Source organism: Dromiciops gliroides, chromosome 4, assembly GCF_019393635.1.
Source record: "Dromiciops gliroides isolate mDroGli1 chromosome 4, mDroGli1.pri, whole genome shotgun sequence".
Classification (NCBI taxonomy): Eukaryota; Metazoa; Chordata; class Mammalia; order Microbiotheria; family Microbiotheriidae; genus Dromiciops; species Dromiciops gliroides.
Window position 1 is genome coordinate 45,244,648 of NC_057864.1, and position 22,483 is coordinate 45,267,130.

The following is a 22,483-nucleotide window of genomic DNA, read 5'->3' on the forward strand; positions in this document are numbered from 1 at the left end:
GTGGTCTAAGGAAAATCATTTAACCACAGCAAGCACACCAGTTTCCTCGTCTATAAAAATTGAGGCTAATCATAGAACCTCAAGTTGAAAAGACCCCAAAGGCCATCTATTTCAGCCATAACTGAATAAGCAGAGGCATAACTGGGAAATTTTTCACCTAGGGGAAAAAGGTGAGAAAGAAAGGTGTCCTCACTTGGCTTGGGATGGAGTGGGGTAAAAAGTGAGGACAAGGACACCAATGCACAAGCATAAGGTGGGAGTAGGAGCTCTCCTGTGGCTTACTGAATAGCTTGGAATCCAGGATTAGCCCAACCAGCACACTTTTATTAAGCTTCTACTCTGTGTAAAATACTCTGCTTGACTTTAGAAATACAAAGACCCAAACCAAACCAAAACAGAAAAACAAAAATGTTCACTGTCATTTTCATTCAACTGGGCAGTTACAACCTATAAATAGATAACTATGCACATGGTAGTGTGAGGAGAGGCCAGCACTAACAACAAAGGGCATCAAGAAAGGTTTGCATTAGAAGATGGCACCTGAGTTGAGCCTTGAAAGGAGTTGTTTAGGGATTCTCTGAGTTCTGCCCTCTGGGGCCAAAAGAGCAAATTTGATTCCACTTTCATGTGACAGTTTTTCAAATACCTGAAGTCAATAGTTCTTTAGGGGAAAAAAAGACCTAGGGTGTTTTAGTGGGCTAAAAGCTAAATATATAGCTTAAATTGGTTAAATAGTCATAAGTCAAATCAATAAGCATTTATAAAGTACCTACTATGTGTCATGCACTGGGAATATATAGACAAAAGTGAAATCTTTGCCTTCAGGAGCAAGGGTTATATTCTATAAAGGACCATAAATTTGTACCTATAAGGTTGATATAAAACAGGTAAAATAAATAAAATTTGAGGTGGGGGAAGACCCTAATATCTGGGGAGGGGGTTGGAATCAGGAAAACTTTATATAGAAGTTGGAACTTGAGCTGAGTCTTGAAGGAAACCAAGTATGCCAGAGCACAGGTGAGTCTACTCACAGAAGAAAGCCAGTAGAATACCACAGAGGTGGAAGATAGAATATTAACTCTGGGAATGGTAATTTTTTTAAAAAGCCAGTTTGGCAGGATTGTACAGCATGTAAAGGGGATTAATGTGGGATGAGGCTGGAAAGCTAAATTGTGTCTGGGTTGTAATAGCTTTGTGTGTCAAACAGAGAAGTTTATATTTGATCCTAGAGGTGACGGGAAGTCTTTACATCTTGAGTATAGGGTTAACATGGCCAGACCTACATTTTAGGAAAATTAATTTGATAGCTATGTGAAGGATGAATCAGAGAGAAGGGAAACCGGAGGCCAAGAAATGGCTGCTGCAGTAGTCCAGGCAAGAGATGGTGAGGCCCTGAATTAGGGCCAAGGCTACTTGAGCATAGAAAAGGAAGTAACAAGTGATAAGATCTGGCATTTGATCTGATATGTGGAGAGTGGAGTTAAGGGTGATACTGATGTTTTAGAGCTGGGTGACTTGATGGATGGTGGTGCCCTGGACAATGAAAAGGAAGTTTGGAAGAGAAGATTTAGAGGCCAAGATCATGAATCCATTTTTGTTGAGTTTAACATGTCTAGGGGACGCCGATTTCCAAATACACACTGGAGATTGATATCAAAACTGATATCAAAGAAAGCTAATGCAATGTTAGGTTGCATTCTGAGTCACCATGTCCAGGTTAAGGAATATGGTGGCCATCCTCCTGCATTCTCCCTTTGTCAGAACACAGTTCAGTGCTGGGCATCCTATTTTCAGGAGGTCACTGTTATAGTATGTGCAGATGATGGAGACCAGGGTGGTGACTATGTGGGGGTAGTTGAAGGATGTGGGTATTTTTAACCTGGAGAAGATTTAGCAGGAGACATAGTAGTTATCTCCATGTGTTTGAAGACCTGCCTCTTGGAATAGAAATAAGACTTAGTCTGATCCCAGAAAACGAAAAATAATGGGTATAAATTGTAGAGAGCAAAGTTAGGCTTGTGTAAGGAGATATTTCCTAATAGAACTCTACCAAATCAGAAATGTCAGCAGTGAATTCCCTGTCATTTGAGGTCTTTCAAGCTAAGTTCAGATGCCTACTTGTTGCGTATATTGTAGCATCAATTCAATTTTAGGAATGGGCTGTTCAAGATGGCCACTCAGGTCCTTTCCAATTTGGAAATTCAGAAATTCTTTTTATGGCCAATGCTTCTAGTTCCCCCAACCAATCTTCAGATGGCATGCTAAAGAGGCCATCTGGTATTCTGAATGCTTCCTAGCTTATCAATGTCATTGTAGTCTGAGTAGGGCAAAGTAGAGCAAGCCCCTCTCTCTAGACTGCACAGGAGGCCTCTGAGTACAGCTATTGCATGAGTTTTCTTGACTCCTTTCACACCATACTGTTGATACTTATTAAGTTTGCAGGACATTTAAAATTCCCAGATCCTTTTTAGATGTGCTGTGATTGAGCTATGTCTTCTCCCACCTTATTTTTTAAATTAAATTAAAATTTTTTTTTGGGGGGGGGGGATGGAACTGGACCTGTTATTACCTGGTGTAAAGAGTTCCCAGTGAAGGATAGTGAGAAGTTAAATAGCTTGCCCAAGATCACACATCCAGTAGATATCAAAAGGTAGGATTTAAACCTGACTCCTTAATTCTGAAGCCAGATTTCTATCCACTAGGCCATGCTATTTCTTTCATCTGATCCTCAAAAAATTGATTCTATGGGAAGTCCAAATGTAAGACTTTAGTTTTATCCTTATTAAATTTCATCTTATTGCTTCTGACCCGACATTCTAGTGTGTTCTGCTTACCTGGGGTTGTTGTGCAGATGAAATGATAAAATTTATGTAAAAATTACCCTGAATATTGAAACATTATATAAATGTTATTATGATTGTTATTCTTATTAAGCTGACAACTCAGAGTCTGCATTCATCACTGGTACCAGGCAAAGTTTAGCCTCCAGGGGGAGAAAATATGAAGATAGAAAGCAGCTTTATTTACTTCTGCATTGAGATAAAGAGTAGAGAGGGCCTCTTTAAAATTCTGCCTAATTCTCAATCTTTTTTATGCATTAATATAATAAAAACAAAACAATGAAGTTAACCTTAAAGTACCTTCTTATTTGGGTACTTTAATCATGTTTCCATACATTCTTTCATGTGAGTCTTGTGAAAACTCTGTGAGGTAGCTACTAACGGCATTAATGTCCCCTTTTTACAGATAAAATCCCAGAGAGGCAAATAGGTACTTAAGCTACTGAGTGAGTTAGGTGTTGAACATAGGTCTTCTGACCAAAGGTTCAGTGCTCTTTCCACTGTAGGGTATTTGGAAACAGCATGATTATGATATTCACAATGGAACATTATAGAAGAACAAACAATAGATTTTATTTCTATATTGTAAACAAAAAAGATTATTTAAAATTGGAAAGATGATGTGGAATTCTTCTTATCTGGGGACAGGGACTGGACCTGTGATTTTACTGATAAAGAGAACTTTGGGGCTAGGACACTCCATCTACCAATGTAGCTTATGACTTTCTCTGTAATTTTCAATCTTGGTGACTTGCCTGGAACATTCAAAAGTTAAGTGATTTGCTGTTCAATCTGGGTCAGCAATCTGGTAAGTGAACATACATTTACTAAGTGCTCAATTCCGGGAATACAATACAAATAGAAAGAAACATAGTCCCTGCCCCCAGAAAGCTTATATTCTAATGGAGAAGACAAAACACACCACACAGCCAGTCTTTGTTGACAATAAGACTTGAGACCACACCTTCCTGGCTTCAAGATCAACTCTAGGTCAGCCTCCCAGCACAACATAAATTTTATGTGATATAAGCATAATGATGATAGCTGGCATTTACAAGGTACTTTAAAAATGCAAAGTTTTTTACCTACATGATTTCTTTTGAACTACACAATTACCCTGTGAGGTAGTGGTCTTATTAACTCAGCTGCAAAGATGAGAAAATAGGACTGAGAGAGGCTAAATACCTTATTCATAGTTATTCAGCTAGTATGTTGATGGGGGAAATTGATTTAAAAAATTTTTATAGTTATTTACTAATTAATTTTAAGCATCCCTTTAAAAAATTTTGAGTTCCAAATTCTCTCCCTCCCTCTAGCCCTTCCTTCAGCCATTGAGAAGGCAAGCAATATATCAATTATATGTGTTCTCTCTCTGTATGTCTCTCTAAATTATATATTATACATTATGTATTATATATGTAGAGATTCTATATTAGTCATGTTGCTCCAAAAAGCTAGAAAAATAAAGTGAAAAAGAATGCTTTAATCTTTAGCAAGTTTCATCAGTTCTCATTCTGGAGGTACATGGCATTTTCATCACAAGTCTTTTAGAATTGTCTCAGATAGGGCAGCTAGGTGGCACAGTGGATAGAGCACTGGCCCTGGATTCACGAGGACCTGAGTTCAAATCTGGCCTCAGACACTTAACAATTATTAGCTATGTGACCCTGGGCAAGTCACTTAACCCCAAATGCCTTACCACAAAAACAAAAAACAAAACAAACAAAAACAGAATTGTCTCAGATCATTGTATTGATCAGAGTCAAGTCTTTCACAGTTTGTTATTATTATAATATTGCTGTTACTATGTACAATGTTCTCCTGGTTCTGCTTACTTCATTTTGTATCAGTTCATATAAATCTTCCTGTTTTTTTTTTTTAAATAACCCCAGAGGAGGAATTTTAACTCATGTCTTTCTGACTCCAGATTTAGCACTTGATTCCTTAGATACGTCTACTTCTTATAATTACAATTTAAAGGGTCAAGTTGTGGTTGATCAATTTGAAATCTGACATTCCATTAATCTGAGGTACATTTCCCCCAATTCTATGTAGCAAGTGAACTTTCTTTTAAAAATATTATTGTAATTGGTATAAAAATCTAAGTGTTGCTATTAGACAATGATACTTTTTTGGGGGGCTGAGAAAACTATTTGGAAACCTAAGTATTGATGAAACTACTTTCACTTCTGTTTTGAAGGGAATATGAGTTTGTAGCTCTTTCCAACCGATTCACATAAATAAATCAGAAGTTTTTTCCTTTTTTCTTCTCCTCTATGTTACCCTTTTCCAGAAAAGCAAGACTGCTGTATCTAGAAATACTTTTTTATACATGATGGAACATGGGACCATTGAAATGAATCATTAGACTTACTAAATGCAAGAATTATATAAAATATTTCCAAGTATTTTCCCTATCTAGGTAAGTCACTTAACATCTCAGCACTCTAGGCCAGTTGATGTCAAAGTCAAAAACAGGAGCCACTACATAAGGATCCTTGCAGTTCACGTATTGGTTTAGAAAACCACATATTAATATTATGTCTTGTTGCATTTTTATTTATCTTGTTATAGATTTCATGATTACATATTAATCTTGTTTGGGCTTCACTTGGAAATCTTGTGGGTCAAATGTTCTGCTCTAGGCAACACCCAAAGAAATTGTAAAGAAATTGTCATTGGAAATTGTAGAGAAGGGACAAATCTGCATTGAGTGAAATCCCAAGTCCAGTCCAGTTCATAGCCCTAATACTTGTCCCACCTACCTAAAAGGGTTATTTTGAGTAAAATGCTTTGTAAAACTTGAAGGCTACATGAACATGAGTTATTATCGCTAAAGTTCCTATAGAGAAGTCTTCCCAGCTTAGTAGACTTAGGGTTTTTTATGCAAAACAAACCATCAAATAAGAGCCTAATAGCTGTGAGACTTTGATCTCTAAGTTTTCCTGTGAATGACATCTTGACATGGCATTAAAAATCAGGAAGATTCTTAATTCTTGAAGAACCAAAGGCTATTGGATAGATGTTGTCAGTGAATTTGATATTTAATAATTTATCAATAGAACCCCTTGTAAATATTTCCAGAAAATAGCTAACAGGCACAGTGGCAATATTGAACTCAGCTCAGGGAATTTTTTTTTGAAAGAAAACAGTTTGTTGGAATAAAGTTGTATATTTTTAAGTTATGCTAATTGTTAGTGTTAGAGGACATTAAGAGTTTGTACTGGGGAATGAGTCAGTCCTTCTGAATTTTGAATTGCAAAGGTTTATAGGATCACAGATTTCGAACTGGAAGGGATATCAGAAGCCACCTTGGCTAATTCCTTCATTTTACAGAAAGGGGCAATCAAAGCCCAGAGAAGAAAAGTAAATTGTTTAAGGTCACATAGATAGGAAAGCAGCAAAGTGGACATCTGAACCCAGAGCCTCTGACTTCAAACCCAGTGCTCTTTTAATTGTGCTATGCTACCCAAATGCATATTTTAAGTGATATGAATAGGCCACATTGACATACTTCTTTAAAGGCTTGCAAAATGCTTTACATACATTAACTAATTTGATCCTTCAGCAACTCTAGGATATGTTTTGGGCTTAGATGTTTTCATTTATAAAAACTGCAGTATCCTTAATCTTATATTTTACTTTTATATTTTAAGTTCGGAACTGTCTCCCTCTCTCCCTTCCTATCCCATGTTAGAGAAGGCCACCATGTGACACAGATTTATAAATCTATATAAAACCATACTATGTGTACTTCTATTAATCAGTTCTTTCTTTGGAGATGGATAGTGTCTTCCTTCATAGGTCCTTTGTAGTGGATTTGAGTATTTTTAATACTCAGAATAACTTGGTTGTTCGCTATTCTTTGAACAATATTTCTATTACTACATACAACTTTCTCTTGATTTTACTCATTTTATTTTTCATTATTTCATGGAAATCACTCCAGGTCTTTCTTTTTTAAATTAAATTAAATTTTTTTATTGCAATGGGGGTTAAGTGACTTGCCCAGGGTCATACAGCTAGTAAGTGTCAAGTGTCTGAGGCCGAATTTGAACTCAGGTACTCCTGAATCCAGGGCCAGTACTATATCCACTGCACCACCTAGCTGCCCCCATTCCAGGTCTTTCTAAACTCAATCAGCTCATCATTTCTTTTGTGTGTGTGTGTGAGACAATTGGGGTTAAGTGACTTGCCCAGGGTCACACAGCTAATAAGTGTCAAGTATCTGAGGCTGGATTTGAACTCAGGTCCTCCCAACTCCAGGGCTGGTGCTCCATCCACTGCACCACCAAGCTGTCCCAGCTCATCATTTCTTAAAGCACAGTAGTATTCCATCATGATCATATACCACAACTTGTTTAGCCATTCTACAATTGATGGACGTCCCCTCAATTTCCAGTTGTTGTTGTTTGTCACCACAAAGAGAGCTGCTATACATATCTTAGAACATATAGGTTCTTCTCTTTTTTTCCTGGTCACCTTAGGAAACAGACCTAATAGAGGTCTTGCTAGGCCAAAGGGTATAATCAATTGTATAACTCTTTGGGCATAATTCCAGATTGCCCTCCAAAATGGTTGGGTCATTTCACAGTTCCATCAACAGTGTATTAATATCTCAATTTTCCCACACATCCTCCAACATTTGTCAATGTCCTCTTCTGTCATTTTAGCCAATCTGTTAGGTGTGGGATGGTGCTTCAAAGTTGTCTTAATTTGCATTTCTCTAATCAATAATGATTTAGAGTATTTTTTCATGTAACTTTATAGAGTTTTGATTTCTTCATTGAAAAATTGCCTTTTTATATCTTTTGACCATTTTTCAATTGGGAATGACTCATATTCTTATAAATTTGACAAAGTTCTCTACATATTTGTGATATGAGACATCTATCCAAAAAATTGTCTGTAAATTCTCTCCCCTGCCAATTTTCTGCATTCCTTTTAATGTCAGCTACATTGGTTTTATTTGTATAAAACCTTTTTGACTTAATGCAATCAAAATTATCTATTTTAAATTTCATAATGCTTTCTCTTTCTTGTTTATTCATAAGTTATCCTATCCATAAGTCTCATAGGTAATATGTTCCATGTTCTTCTAGTTTTCTTAGGACATTTCCTTTTTTATCTATATCATGTATCCATTTTGACCTTATCTTGGTTAATGGTGTAAGATATTGTTCCATATCCATTTCTGCCAGACTGCTTTCCAATTTTACCAACAATATTTACCAAATAGTGTACTCTTATCCCCCAAGCTTAAGTTTTCAAGGTTACTATGATCATTTACTACTGTGTGTTATGTCTACTGTGTTCCACGGATCCACCTTTCTATTTCTTAGCTAGTATTAGTTTTGATAATTACTGCCTTATAATATAGTTTAAAATTTGGTACTACTAAACCTCCTTTCTTTACATTATTTTTCATTAACTCCTTTGATATTCTTGACCTTTTGTTCTTCCAAATGAATTTTGTTATTGTTTTTAGTGCAACAAAGTATTTTTTAAAAATTTAATTGGGATGGCATTGAATAAGTAGATTAGTTTAGGCAGAATTGTAATTTTATTATATTGACTCTTCCCACCCATGAACAATTAATCTTCTCCAATTATTTAAATGTGATTTTATTTGTATAAAAATGTTTTGTAATTATGTTTGTGTAGTTCCTGAATTTGTCTAGCTCGGTATCCTTCCAGGTATTTTATACAGTCTATAGTTATTTTTTTATTTTTTAAAAAAAAATTTGGGGCAGCTAGGTGGCGCAGTGGATAGAGCACCGACCCTGGATTCAGGAGGACCTGAGTTCAAATCCGACCTCAGACAGTTAACACTTACTAGCTGTGTGACCCTAGGCAAGTCACTTAACCCCAATTGCCTCACCCCCAAAAAAATTCATAGTTATTTTAAATGGGATATTTCTTACTATCTTTTCTTGTAGGGTTTTATTGGTTCTATACAGAAATGCTGGTGATTTATGTGTATTTGAATCCAATAATGTTTGAAGACACCTAAGATATCATTTAACTTTTTAATGGTGAGGAAACCAAGGTTCATGAAAGGGAGAAGTGACTTGTTCAAGGTCATATAGCTAGTCAAGACTGATGTTGGACAGTTTTTTGTTATTACTATAATTTTCTTATCATCACTACCTAATTCTTCTCATATTGTTTGGTAAGGTTCAGCTAGAGATTCCTAAGATAAATTGACATCCTGTTATTGTTTTATACTTAATGGTCTACAGATTGCACAGGTAAAGAAACTAATCATTTTTCATAATTGAACAAAAGTATTGGGACTCAATGAAATCATCTTTTGTACAACTCTAGTAGAAGATAGGTCAATAGGTCAATTTATTTCCACATGATTTTGATCTCTTCTACTAGTTCTTTATATCTTCAAATATTTTATTTTATGGACTTTAGAGAGGAGTATTTGGTATGGCAATATCTATTAAAATGTTTTTCTTTACATTTATGGATCAATGTTAATATCTGAGTGATTATAGGTAATAATTTAAGGTATAATTGCTTTATTCCAGTATAGTTTATTAGTTGAGCTCTTCAGAATATATTTTTCTTGTCATTTTTTTGGCAGGACAATGATAGTTAAGTGACTTGCCCAGGATCGCACAGCCAGTGAGTGTCAAGTGTCTGAGGCCAGGATTGAACTTAGGTAATTCAGGGCCGGTGCTTTATCCACTGTGCCACCTACCTGCCCCCTCTTCAGAATATTTAGAGGTCTATAATTGTAATATGGGAATTTGCCATGTTAGACCATGAAAGGTAGTGACCAAGCTTCTGAAGTCTAAATTCTAGCCACAAGGTCATACCTTGCAAGATATCCAGGAGGTCATAAACTTTACAACATGCAGGGATATGTTACATAGTTCCTATCTTTCCCTTGCATTGATCATTAAACTTGGACTCATTTAGGATAACTTTTATTATTTTCTGATGGCAATGATCTGCTTCTGAATTACCTTTGTAAACTCCTCTGTTTCCATCAACAAGTCTGTATGACAGGTATTTGTCTAATGTTTTTCTATCATGTGAGTTCAAGTGGATCTTGCCCAGAAAGGGTCTTTTGATTCCATTCATGGATCTTACCTGTTTAATAGATTTCATCAGGAAAAAAAATGCTTTTGGTTATATTCAACAAATCCAGTGGCTTTTATCTGTTACATGTCTTGACAATTTCTTCATGAAATGATGTCTTCCTGTTGTTGAAGTATTTTTGTAGGTTTTTAAAAACTTATTATGTGATCTAAGAATGGCTTTAAATTCTCTTCTACCTTTTTGAAAAGGAAGTGTTCATCTTTCTATAGCTGATCTTAGAGTGACAGACTCTGTGTATCATTAATATTGCATGGGTTTCTGTTAGTTTTATTTCCCAAATCTGTTGTCTATTTTATAGTGCCAGGTAGGAATTATGTAGGTATTAATTATTTTAAGCATGCTCTTCCCATTTAACTTTGATTCCAGGATGCTTGTGTCTTTTAATGTATTCTACTATAGATTTTTCCTTTTCATCTTTACGCTCTATATCTCTTGCATATACAAGACCCATGTATTTGTAGGTATCACCTTCAGTGATTAGTTCAATATGATATATGGATTCCAGCTCAAAGCCTTCAGTGTCTTCATACCCTTTTCTTTGCATTTCTCTGGTTCATGACATTTTCATATCATTGGAGAAGAATTCTACAAGATGAAGGAGCTGTTTAATGTTGTTTCTTTTAGAGCCATTTGCCTGATGTCATCCAGTTACATCAAGTGATCAATAAGATGTTTTGGTCAATTCTCTCTTTAATTTGGAAGTCATAATTAAATTTATTTAGTAGGATTGATAATCAATTGAAGGCTAAGGAGAACCATGTTGGGTTTAAGTTGTCTTCTAAATAAGTGCTATGTTTTATATCCATTGTTCTTGACATCATTTCTTTTTTTTTTTAAATTATTTTTTATTTATTTATTTATTTATTTTTTATTTTTTTTATTTTTTTTTGGTGAGGCAATTGGGGTTAAGTGACTTGCCCAGGGTCACACAGCTAGTAAGTGTCTGAGGCCAGATTTGAACTCAGGTACTCCTGAATCCAGGGCCGGTGCTTATCTACTGCGCCATCTAGCTGCCCCTCTTGACATCATTTCTGTTGATGATGTGTTAAAAATAGAGAACAGTGATCAAATATGATAAAGTTCTCACTAGACTAGACTTCTGGCTATTTTATATATTTGCAATTCATGAATAAGGCAGAAGTGTAGAAATAAGAATGTTACATTGCTTTCAGGGAGCTTACTCAATCATTACTGAGTCAATTCAAAGTTGTTCTTTATACTCTTGGGCTTTTCCTCTTCAGCTAGGAGATGGAGACAACCTAAAATCCTGAAATCAAGAAATTTGGGAATAGCAATGCTTCCATCACAGTATCAAATGTTCTCTCTCCAGTCCAACTGCTTACTATCCTGTGTGAGTTACCTCCTGACTTTACACAGGAACCTTTACACAGGCTCCTTAGCTTTCCCTCTTGGGACCTCTAGATCTCTTTAAGCTCAAGTGCCATCCCTTTAAGAGGTCTTTCCTGATACTCCCAGCTGTTAATTCTTCTCTGTGTTTTGCCTTTTTTGCCTCAGTGCTTAGCATAGTTCTCGGAAGATAGTAGGTGATTAATAAATGCTACATGGACATTTGTATACACACAGAGAGAGACACACATGGGGGAGAAAGAGAGAGTACATTTGATACTGTGATGTGGAGAGATGGAAAGAAATAAGAGTTTTTTGACTTGGGCTGGAGAAGACTTATTTTTTCAGAGTCCAAGTGGAGCCATAGGACATAGATTATCATGCCCTTTCAAGTAACAATAGTATCACCCACCTCATGAGGTTGTTGTGAGGCTCAAATGAGATCATTTATATGAAGGATTTTGTAAACCTCATATACATGTCAGTAATTGTTATTAATAAGAACCTAAATGGTATTGTTATTAACCATTTAATTATACCATAGTCTACTTATGTTATTGATAGCATAGCTTACATAATTTCTACTTATGTGTTTAATAACATAAGTGGATAGAGAGAAAGCCTTGAAATTAGGAAGAAATGGGTTCCAATCTTGCCCCTGACACCTATTGGTTGTGTGTGATCCTGGGCAAGTCACTAGACTTCTCAGTCTTCCAGCCAACTCTCTCAGACTGAGTGGCAGAGAAGGTGCTGATGTGCATTGGTAGAAGGCATTTACTCACCTGGTAGATCCCTATATCCATAAACCTGTAGGTCTAGTTCCTATCCCTACTTCATTCCCCACGCCGTCCCCCATGTTGATTATGTACATAGTGGAACCAAATGCTACATCAACAAGTGAAGATAAAGTAAGAAGAAAGGGGCACCAAATATCAGAATAAACTTCTTTGATACTGAGGGCTATTACACTCTGGAAGAGGTTACAAGACTTACCAAAGCTTTTAGCCCCAGGAAGCCTTAAGAGTACAATCATCAATCATTTGTCATGAATGGCCTTTGCTGTCATCTCCAACATGTATTCAACAAATGTCTTGCTTGGAGGCAGGAGAGCTAGGTAGATACCCAACATGAGGCCACTTCCAGCTCTTTGATTCTCTGGGCTCTGACTGCACTGTATTTGAAAGGCGTTCACTGTGAAGTGGGGTTTTAGAGATGAAAAATCAGAGTGTGCATCCATCCCTTTTGAATGCAGTTGCTTTGTCCTCCTTTGCAAGGAAGGCTGCAGGGGGGTTGAATCACAGTGCTAGCACCAAGGGGACGCTTGTATAATTCCACAACAAGGCAGGAAGTCTGTACCCGCATCACGTATCCTAAGATGTCTATGAGAGGCTTCAGGCTGCATAACAGAGTTAAATGAGAAGCAGTCAAATGCTAAGGAAGTGGGGGAGGTAAACTGTAATAATGAAAAAACAAAACAAGTTTTTTTTTTACTTATAATGAAATCAATTGTCTCTTGTAATTAGTTTAGCAGTATTGCTCTCACCTGGGATGCACTGCTCTTTCCATATTGTACTTAAAAAAAACCTTATGATGTTGGCACCCAGAGTTTCTCATCAAGTAATATTCTGGTATCATTCTAACTTCCAATTTTTCAAAACACATTAGGTTCTTTTGACCTTACTGATCAGTCATTCTCTACCCCTTCAGAAACCCAAAATGCAAATTTTATAAATTGTGACTAGCTCTCAGGTCAAAGAAATGATATTTAGACAGGAAAACCAACAGCAATAACAGCAGAAAAAATATCCCTAATGGATGGTGACTCAGGAGATTAGAGATCTGTTCAGAGCTCTGCCACTGACTATGTGACCTTCATCAAGTCACTTAAATTGTCCAAGTCCTGATTTCCTCATCTGTAAAATAAGATGATAGCAGTGATGGATCATATGGATGAGAAAACAGTACAGAGGGTTGTGAAGAAAATGGGCAGTCAGTCAGAGGTGGTATAAGGTTGAGACTAGTTTAGCAAAAGTGGCTCTGAAGGGGAAGAGATGAGATGGAAACCAGAAGGGTGAGAATGGTCAAGGGAAGGCTCTAAAAAACCAGTGACCTGAAAGTGACTGTAGATTGATGAGAAAGAACTAGAGAGAAAGGAAAGTTGGAAGATGGATGAGATAGAGTGGGTGATTACAGAAGCAAGGTCCTGGAGGACATGGAAGGGAGCTAATCAACCAACTTAGACTTTAAAAACATATACAAAAGTTGGAAGCAAAGAAAGGAAACAGAAGATGAATGCAAAATTAAGGACAGTGTCAGGAGTGCTAAAGCTCAGAATGAATTGAGGATGGCAAGGACAGCTAAGCAAGATGAAAAGCTGAGTTTCTGGGGTGTTTTTTTTAACTCTCTTGGGGGGAAAAGAGGATCAGAGAAGGGATAGCATGACTACTTGGGGTTGATTGAGTGTGGATAATAGGAAATAGAAGACAGAACTGTTTAACTCTTGATTTCATCTCCATTTTCTCAGCTAAGAGGAGTAATTTTTGAATTATAGGGGACAAAATAACTAATTTACATAACAATATTATATTAACAACAAAGAGACAAAAGAATTTAATGATAAATTGTAGGAATGCTAAGAAAATGGAGAGGAAAGTTGTGTTAATGAAAAAAAAAAGTTAAGTAAAAGAATATCTAGCTGCCCTTGTTGAGTTTAAGTCACCAAATCCAGATAAACTATTTCTGAGAGCTACCTGGCAGTTGCAATTGTTGAGACACTGACAGTGGACCATAGAGATTGGCATACATTGCAGGGGGTGATTTTTGTTCAGGTATGGATTAAAGGAGATGATGTCTGAGGTCCTTTCTACTGAAGAAATTCTGTGACAGGATCACTAACATAAGATGAGCCATTAGCCTTTGAAAGGAGTAGAGAAGCTTTGTCTTTTAAAGCAGGAAGGGAAGAAGGATAGAATGAGTACAGATATTAAGAGGGGAAAGTTGAAACAACTAATTGAGGTAAGAGTTTAGGTTGTCTGCTGTGAGGGTTGGGTGTGAGTACTTGATGAGAAAGGACAAAGTTTAAAATAGCCACTGCATGGAATGAGATTTGGAATCAACTCGAGCTAAATAAAAGGATTGCCTAGCAGCAGAGAGCTAATGTTATGCACCATAAGTTTGTAGTGGGTAAAATCAGTATGACTTGCTTCAGTAGTATTCAATGTTGTGGGAATGAATGGGGAAATTGGATGGTGGGGGGGTTCACTGGGGATAATCTGTGAGGATTAGGAAGCTCCTATGGGCAGGAAGTTTGGGGGTATATGGGAATGGCATGGGATTCTAGATTGGTGATTAAGTGGCAGTCTAATACCAAAAGCAGATAGGGAAGTTTGAGTGCAAGAGATAGACCCAGAAGACTAGGTAGGAGAGCAATCAGAGGTCAAAGACCAGGCTAATTGTGAGCAAAGCAGAGGGAGACTGCAAGGCTAGGTGATTGTGGTCTGAGAGCAGAATTCACAGTTTGGGATGTCAAAGGTGACATGGTTCCATGGGGTCAAGCCCAAGCATGGCTGAAGTGCAATGGAAACAGAAGGTGGAGTTGAGGAAACTGAGGAGCTGTGAGATCAAAGGGTTTGAAAACATCTCTATATCAAATACAAAAATGACTGAGGATGATGGCAGTGGATAAAGAAAAGGGGAAGGCCATTAGTCCTATGGGAGAGTGAGCTAGCAGTTGTATATGATAGCCGTCAACTGAACAATGAGCATTTATTAAATAAGGCAATGAGGAATGAAACTGGGAAACCTGATCAAAATGAAAAAAAACATTTGAGCATGAAAAGACCAAAAGCTATTGAATTATGGGAGCAACGGATTGATCTAGAAGCAGCCAGGGGAGAGTGAGGGTATTCCTGGCACTGAAAGAAAAGGGTGAATAGGAAATGGAAGAGCCTAGATTGGAGGAGAATCTGAGGACTGTGGAGATTCTTGGGTGAAGGTTCAATTTCAAATAAAATGAGGTGGAAGGAAGATCAACAATCTGGTCCAAAGGTATGAAAGGGTTCATTGAGAATAGAGTGAGAGTCCCAAAAGCCACATAGATAGTAGCATGGTTGTATGGGCTCCAGAGTGGAGGGGAGGGAGCTGAAATGGGGCAAGAGATGAGTAGCTCTGACCTGGATAGGATTGAGAGATTGTGAGGAGGTGGAAGTGATGAATAACATATATCTGGGGTGATAAAACTGGATGAATTGGAAAAGGAAATAAACAGGCATGAGAACTGCCTCTTCTTCATCCCCGTCTCTCTTTGTTCTTTTCCTCTTCTTCAATTCCTTTTCCTCAATCCTTTCCTTCTTTCAGACTGAGCTATCTTTCTTACCCTTTGATTTTCTTCCAATTTCCCCAAATTTAGTCTCCAGGCTTTCTTAAGGTCAATGCCCTCTAATTGGCTTTGTGATTTCCTTCTCTTCATTCACCTTAAGTGTTTCTTTCTCTGGTCATTTTTGTCATGTAATTTTCTCCTTCAGAAGTTCACCTTCTTTTCTGCTGGCCCCAGGGAATAGAATTAGGAACAGTGGGTAGAAATTGCAAAGAGCCAAATTTAGGCTTGAAGTCAGGAAAATGGTCTGGCAATTTAAGGTGTCCAAAGGTAAAATGGGCTGTTTTGGGCCAGGGGTGATAAACGTCTTCAGGCAGAGAGGCTGGTCACCCACTTACTACTCTCTCTTTCTCAGTGATTGTTTGGACTTGGTGCCAACTCTGCCATTCCATGATTTTCTGGGACTCTTCCCATTTGCAAATGAGTAAATTGCAGAGAAGAGTGGAGTGACTCTACAGGAGAAGAGCTTTGGCATCAATGTCTTTGGTCTAAGTGGGCTGGGGTTTGTCCTAAGCTGAATAGCCTGTTGCCCAGTTTCTGGAGAAGTAGTTGAGTTTGGGAGAGGGAGAAAGAAAACATGGAGAGTTAACAATGGATTGTCTCAGGGTGTGTCCCAAACTTCAGTCAATGTTATGTCCAATCATAGCGTTACTGTATACTAAATGAGAGATTGCCCTTGATGAAGCAGGGCTGCTGGTGAGGAGGTAGAGAAAAGTCCTGAAAGTGAATTGACCTGGGAGTGAAATCAGCATGGCATGGAGCACTCATGCCATGAGAGTGTAGGCTAAGGCTGCTAGTGAGCAAAAGGTGGAGTCTAGAAAGGGAGTTGAGCCAGAACTCTACTAAAGTTCCCTCTCCTATGAAATGAAAAACTTAGATTGGAAGACCTCTAAGATCCTTGCCAAATCTCTGATCTTGGCTTTTGGATAAAAAAAAATCATTGTTCATTATTCAAATCCCATTTTACTTCCTAGGTAACCTTAGTCAAGTAAGGCAACTTAAGCTCCCTGGTGGAAAAATTTCATCATTAGTAAAATAAAGGACTTGAACTCAAAGATCTCTAGAGTCTCTTCAAAGTCTATAGCTTGAAGTCCTTATGATTCTATAGAATAGGAAGCCAAGATTAAAATTTTAGATCTGGAAAAGACCTTTCAGGTTATCTAATCTAGCCTCCTCATTTTAAAGGTGAGGAAACTGAGGCAGAGGTGAAATGACTTGCCCAAGGGTACATAGACAGTAAGTGGCGGAGGTAGGATTTGAACCTAAGTCCTTTGACTCAAATCCAGGACTCTTTCCACTGTACTACACTGCTCCTTTAGTTGGAAAAATCAACTTTGTTTTGGAGAATCTATTTTTTTTTTTGGATTGAATGAGTTTCACTATTGGGATATCATCTAAAACTTATTTGAGGGCCCCACTTCATGAAAATGGGACCAATTGTCCCAACTTGAGTTGACTCTTTATGGGTGTTTCTTTTTCTGTCATTTGCCATCAAAGAGCTAAGTCTCCCTTTCTTTCTCTTCCTGGTCTTTCTCATTCTTTTCTTGCCACCTTTGCTTAACCCTCAAATGGTACACCTTATCTGAGGTCCATAAGTCTGGATTGTGCCATTTTCTGGTTCAGTTACATGCAATTCAGCTGAATGGCCTGCTGCCACCGCTGCTGCCTCTGCAGACAAAACTAGGACCAGTTTTCCACAAAACAAAGCAGACAGTAGAGGCGATTCTCCAGTCGGCTGCCTCCATCCACTCTGGACAATGAAGCCTCATTTATTTAGCCTCACTCGAGAACAAGAGATTTCACACAAGTGAATTTTCAAAGAAGCTAAATTCTTTGAAGGTCCAGAACTTGGTTTTAACTTCTAATGACAATCTTTCTTTCTAAAAGGGATTATACACTTCCCCGGCTTCTCAAAACAAAAACAAATACACATACATACATACACAAACACACACACACACATATATGTGTGTGTGTGTATATATATATATATATACACCCTCTCATATATTTACATATACATACTCATATATTTATATATACACACATACATCTATATGAGTATACATACACACGTATATGTATATACACACACACACACCCTCTCATATATATTTATATATACACCCTCATATATATTTAAATATACACTCTCATATATATTTATATATACATACTCATATTTATATATACACACATACATCTATATGAGTATATGTACACACAAAACACATGTGTACACATATGTAAATATATGTATTTTGTATACATGTGTTTATATATACATGTGTATATATCTGTGATGTAATCCAACCTGTTCTTGATGACTGAGGACCACCTTCATGATTTCTCTCCTCATTTCCCTTAAACCTCTTTCCTTCTCCAGTCACTTCTGTCACATACTCTGTTTTCCTTCAAAATCTGGAAGTAGGGCTCCTGTTTGATCCATATAGGTAGGGAAGGAGCCTTAGGCTTGAAGTCAGGAGATCTGGGCTTGAATCCTGCCTAGACATTTAATTGCTGAGTGATCATGAACAACTCACTCAACATCATGAAAGCCTTAATTTTTATTTTGTCTGTAAAATGGAGGCCATCCTGAGTTCATCACCCACTTTGTTTTCAATATTGTGAGAAAGGCATCTTCCAAACCTCTTAGCATCATATGTAAGTCAATGTTATAAGGGAGAGAAGACTTTCAGATGCTGCTGGTGGGTGTGGGGCTACCTTCTTCGAGTTGGAAGGGACCTGGGAGGTTATCTCGTCCAATGCCCTCAAAACTGAGACCCAGAAAGGGGAAGTGATTTATTTCAAGGCTACTCAGGTAGTACAACTGTAGAAGAGCAGGGATTTCAACCCAGTTCCTTTGCTGGGAAATCCTACATTTGTTCCCCAGCACCATGCTGCCTGCCAAGGCTATGTGGTTTGGTTGGTGTGGGAATTTCCTCCACCCACTGCAACACATTAACAACTTAGTAGATTCAATTTAATTCAATAAACATTTATTAAGCACTTGCTATGTCTGTGACAGGCACTGTGCAAAGTGCTGGGAATTCAAAGAGGCAAAAGACTGTCCTTGCCTTTGAGGAGCTCCATTAGGAGGAGCAACTTTATTGCCTGGGGCTCAGAGAGGATTTAGTGGCTTGTTGATGGTCACACAGCTAAGTATGAAAGACAAAACTATTACGCAGGTGTTTGGGCTCGAAGACTGCATTCTAGACTCCACAGCATCATGCTGATTCTCTTGTTGGAGTGTTTATTTAACAGCATTATGCTTTTGGAAGTCCAGTACCTGCCTTTTTTCAGCCTCGCCCTCTCTGTCGGACCATTTGTTAGTTGGAACATAGATAGAGGCAGGGCAGATGATCAGATGCCCCACTTGGCTAGATGCTGGTATGCTGGTGGTTGGCAGGAGGGGTTGCGAAGTGAAGCATGGTTTTATGTTGAGATTAAATACAGTAGGTTAAGGGGAGTTTTCACTAACCTACCAATCACGACTTCTCAGTTTCAGAGCAGAGTCCTAAATATGTGAGATGAAGATGGAAGTGGGAAGGTAGGGATGGTTTCTGGATGTCTAAACCTGAAAGATCACAATTCCTGGGTAGGGAGGAGTGGAAATATTTGTAATAAGATGCCTATGGTAGATATGCCCAAGTGTCCTGTGATTAGCTGGATGGGGTCTGAATTACGGTCTGAGGATAGCTAGATCTAGGGGGTCAGGCACATTTTCAGTTTACACCAACAAGAATAGTACAAAGAAAATCCAGGTGGGCAAAGCCACTAAGAATGGAGGCTCCACAGAGGGGCCTCTGTGTTGAGCCTTGAAGGAGGCCAAGGATTCTGAAAGCCATAGAAAAGGAATGAGTACATTCCTGGAATGGAATGCACGAAGGCAGGGGATTTGCCATCAAGTGAAGGAAACACTTAATAGTTCAGGTTGGTTAGAGAATAAAGTACATGAAGTTAAAAAGGGAACAATCATTTATTAAGGGTCTACTGTGTGCCAGGCACTGTGCTAAGCATTTGCAAATATTCTCTCATTTCGTGCTGTTAATATACCCTTTTTATAGTTAAGTAACTTGCCCAGGGTCACCCAGCTACTAAGTGTCTTAGGCAGAATTTGAACACAGGTTTTCCTGAATGGAGAAATGAATTAACTGTGGGAAAATTAGTGGGTCCTCTATATGGTAGAGGGTCTTAAATGCCAGGCTATGAATTTGGTGTTTGAGCCTTTAGGAAACTGGAAGGTTACCGAGCAAGAGTTAACATTTTTGTGAGAATTAATTTGGCAGTCATGTAGAAGATGGATTGGCTAGAGAGGGGAGACACTGGAAGCAGGAAGACCAATAAGTAGATTATTATGGTTGTCTAGGAGAGAACTGATGAAGTAGAGTGGTATTATGGGAGAGGAGTGGGCAGATGTTTGAGATGTGCAGATGGTATTGATAGGGCATGGTGAGTGATTGGCTATAAGGCATGAGGGAGTGCAGAGGAGTCAAAGATGACTCTGGGGTTACAGACCTTGGTGACCAGGAGGATGATGGTACCCTCAACAGAAATAGGGAAGTTTGGAGGAGGGGAAGGTTTATAATGGAAGGTAATGAATTTGATTTTGCATAAATTAAGTTTGAGGTGCCTATGGTATCCAGCTGGCTTTTCACAATATGTGACTGAAGTTTAAGAGAGAGATTAGTGCCGGATGTATCGATTTTGGAGTAATCAGTTCAGAGATGACATTGAACCCACAGGAGATGCTGAGATCATTAATAGGGAGGATAAGGGGAGAGTAGAAACATAACAATATGGAAGCATGTGGATACATTTTCTAAGTAAAAACCATTGTACTTTATTTTACAGTATTAAAAAAATTAAAAATTTGTGGGAGAATATTATCTGTAAGGATAATCTCATTTATTTCAAGGAAGTAGTTGGGATAAATCGTAGATTTCTAAGAACTGTGGATTCCAAATGAAGTATTCTGCTACTTCACATTTCTTCCTGCCCCGCTTTTTTTCCTCTGCTACTTGCTGAATTTCAATCACTTTCTCCTCTGTCCTGCCTAGAGCTATGGGGCCTAATAGTCTTGGCAGTCACTTTCTACAAGAGGGAAAGATCAGAGGCAACAGAAGATTCCATTGGACTAGATTGTTGATATTGGGCCAGATTTTCATGCCTTGTACTTCTATGGGAATTACCCATGCCTAGAGTCAGAACTTTTGGGATGAAAGGTCAGTGTGTCTAATGCAGGGTTATTTGCCTGGCAAATGGAATAGGGTCTCCTGAGGAACTAACCTGGTAATTACCTGCTCCTATGGGCCAACCCTAAAGCAGAACGGACTATCTTGGTTTCTTTGATCTCTAGTTCATCAGACAGTTTATTTTATTTTTAACTTTAAACATTTTTTTGGTCTAGACTTGTAACTTCATCAGTGTTGGAAACTTCTGGCAAGGAATCTGCTCTATAAATGTAGATCAGCACCTGTTGTGCAATTTATAATCTTGGAGATTTGACTGGGTCATGGAGGGGTTAGGTGACTTGCTTAGGGTCACACAACTAATATGTGTCAGAGGTAATATCTGAAACTAAATGTTCTATTAGTCAGTACCAAACCCAGTGTCTCCCCTTCCTGAATAAACCTAAACTTTCTTAGTTTTTCCCTTCTAAGGCAGATGTAAGATACTTTCAGATCCTGGTCTTAATGTTCACTTTGGCAAGCCCACTGTAATTACCCATCAGAAATGAAAATACCCATTTCAGGACTTGCAATTCTGGATTCAAGAGGAAGTGGCTAACACATCTTAACAGCAAAGGAAAATGGAATTGCATCCATCATTTGGGGCTGCAATGGAGAACTGGTGGCTATGCTAGGGATGGGGAGACATTATTTTCCTTTAAATATACACAGCGATTGTTACACAGATGACCTAGAATATATTTCTGCTCTGATAGAGCTAAAAATATGCAGTGATTTATACACAAAAATAGACTGTTCTTCCCAAACCAACAAGACATACCACTGGAGATGTTTGAGACAATGGGAAAAGTGGATTATGGGAATAGTGGCTGGGTCATCTATTCTTTCTTCTATATCCACTGGTGTCCTTAGGCAGCATTCTACCAACACATATTGATTGATCATTCATTGTGCTAGGAAGTGTGGGGAATGCAAATTAGTATCAGTCTCTGACCTCAAGAACCTTACAATCTAATGGAAAGAAGAAACACAAACCGGAGAAACAGTAAATAGCAAATGCATATGATTGTAGGGGCTCAGTCAGGGACACAGACATAGACACAGACAGACACACATACCCACGCGCGCACGCACGCACACACGCGCGCACGCGCACACACACACACACACACACACACACACACACACACACTCTTGAAAAAAGCCCAGGATGTAATCACAGAAAGTAGGGGGAAGATAATGACGTATTTGTTGGACTAGCTGTAAAGACATGACCATGCCCCATCAGATACCTTTATGAAGTGAGGAAGAGTTTTCCTTGTTTTAATGAGAAGAGGTAATTTGCTATTGAGCAGGAAAATCCTGGCCATGACCCTAGATGTCATTTTAAGAGCTATGTCATCAGTCCATACAAGAGATAGTGATTGATCAAGAGACATTCCTTCCAAACAGATGTGGGCCCAGAGAAGCAGTTATCGGGTTAGGGAAGAAACAGGTTCAAGGAGTGTGAATGACCTTTGGCAGCTAAGAAGAGAGGCAACTTTAGATTTGAGGAAGAACTAGCCCTGGGAACTTCAAAGAGGAGCAGATCCTGGGAGACTAACTGGGCAAAT

General features: G+C 38.2%; 1 long non-coding RNA gene across 2 annotated transcripts in view; it reads right to left on the minus strand.

Moving 5' to 3' along the window:
* LOC122754381 overlaps nt 1-22,483 on the minus strand; it is a 77,378-nt gene that overhangs the window by 23,175 nt on the left and 31,720 nt on the right. For both annotated transcript variants that reach the window (XR_006356363.1, XR_006356362.1), the window contains exon 2: nt 12,297-12,699. This is a non-coding gene — a long non-coding RNA (uncharacterized LOC122754381). The remainder of the gene's footprint in view (nt 1-12,296; nt 12,700-22,483) is intronic.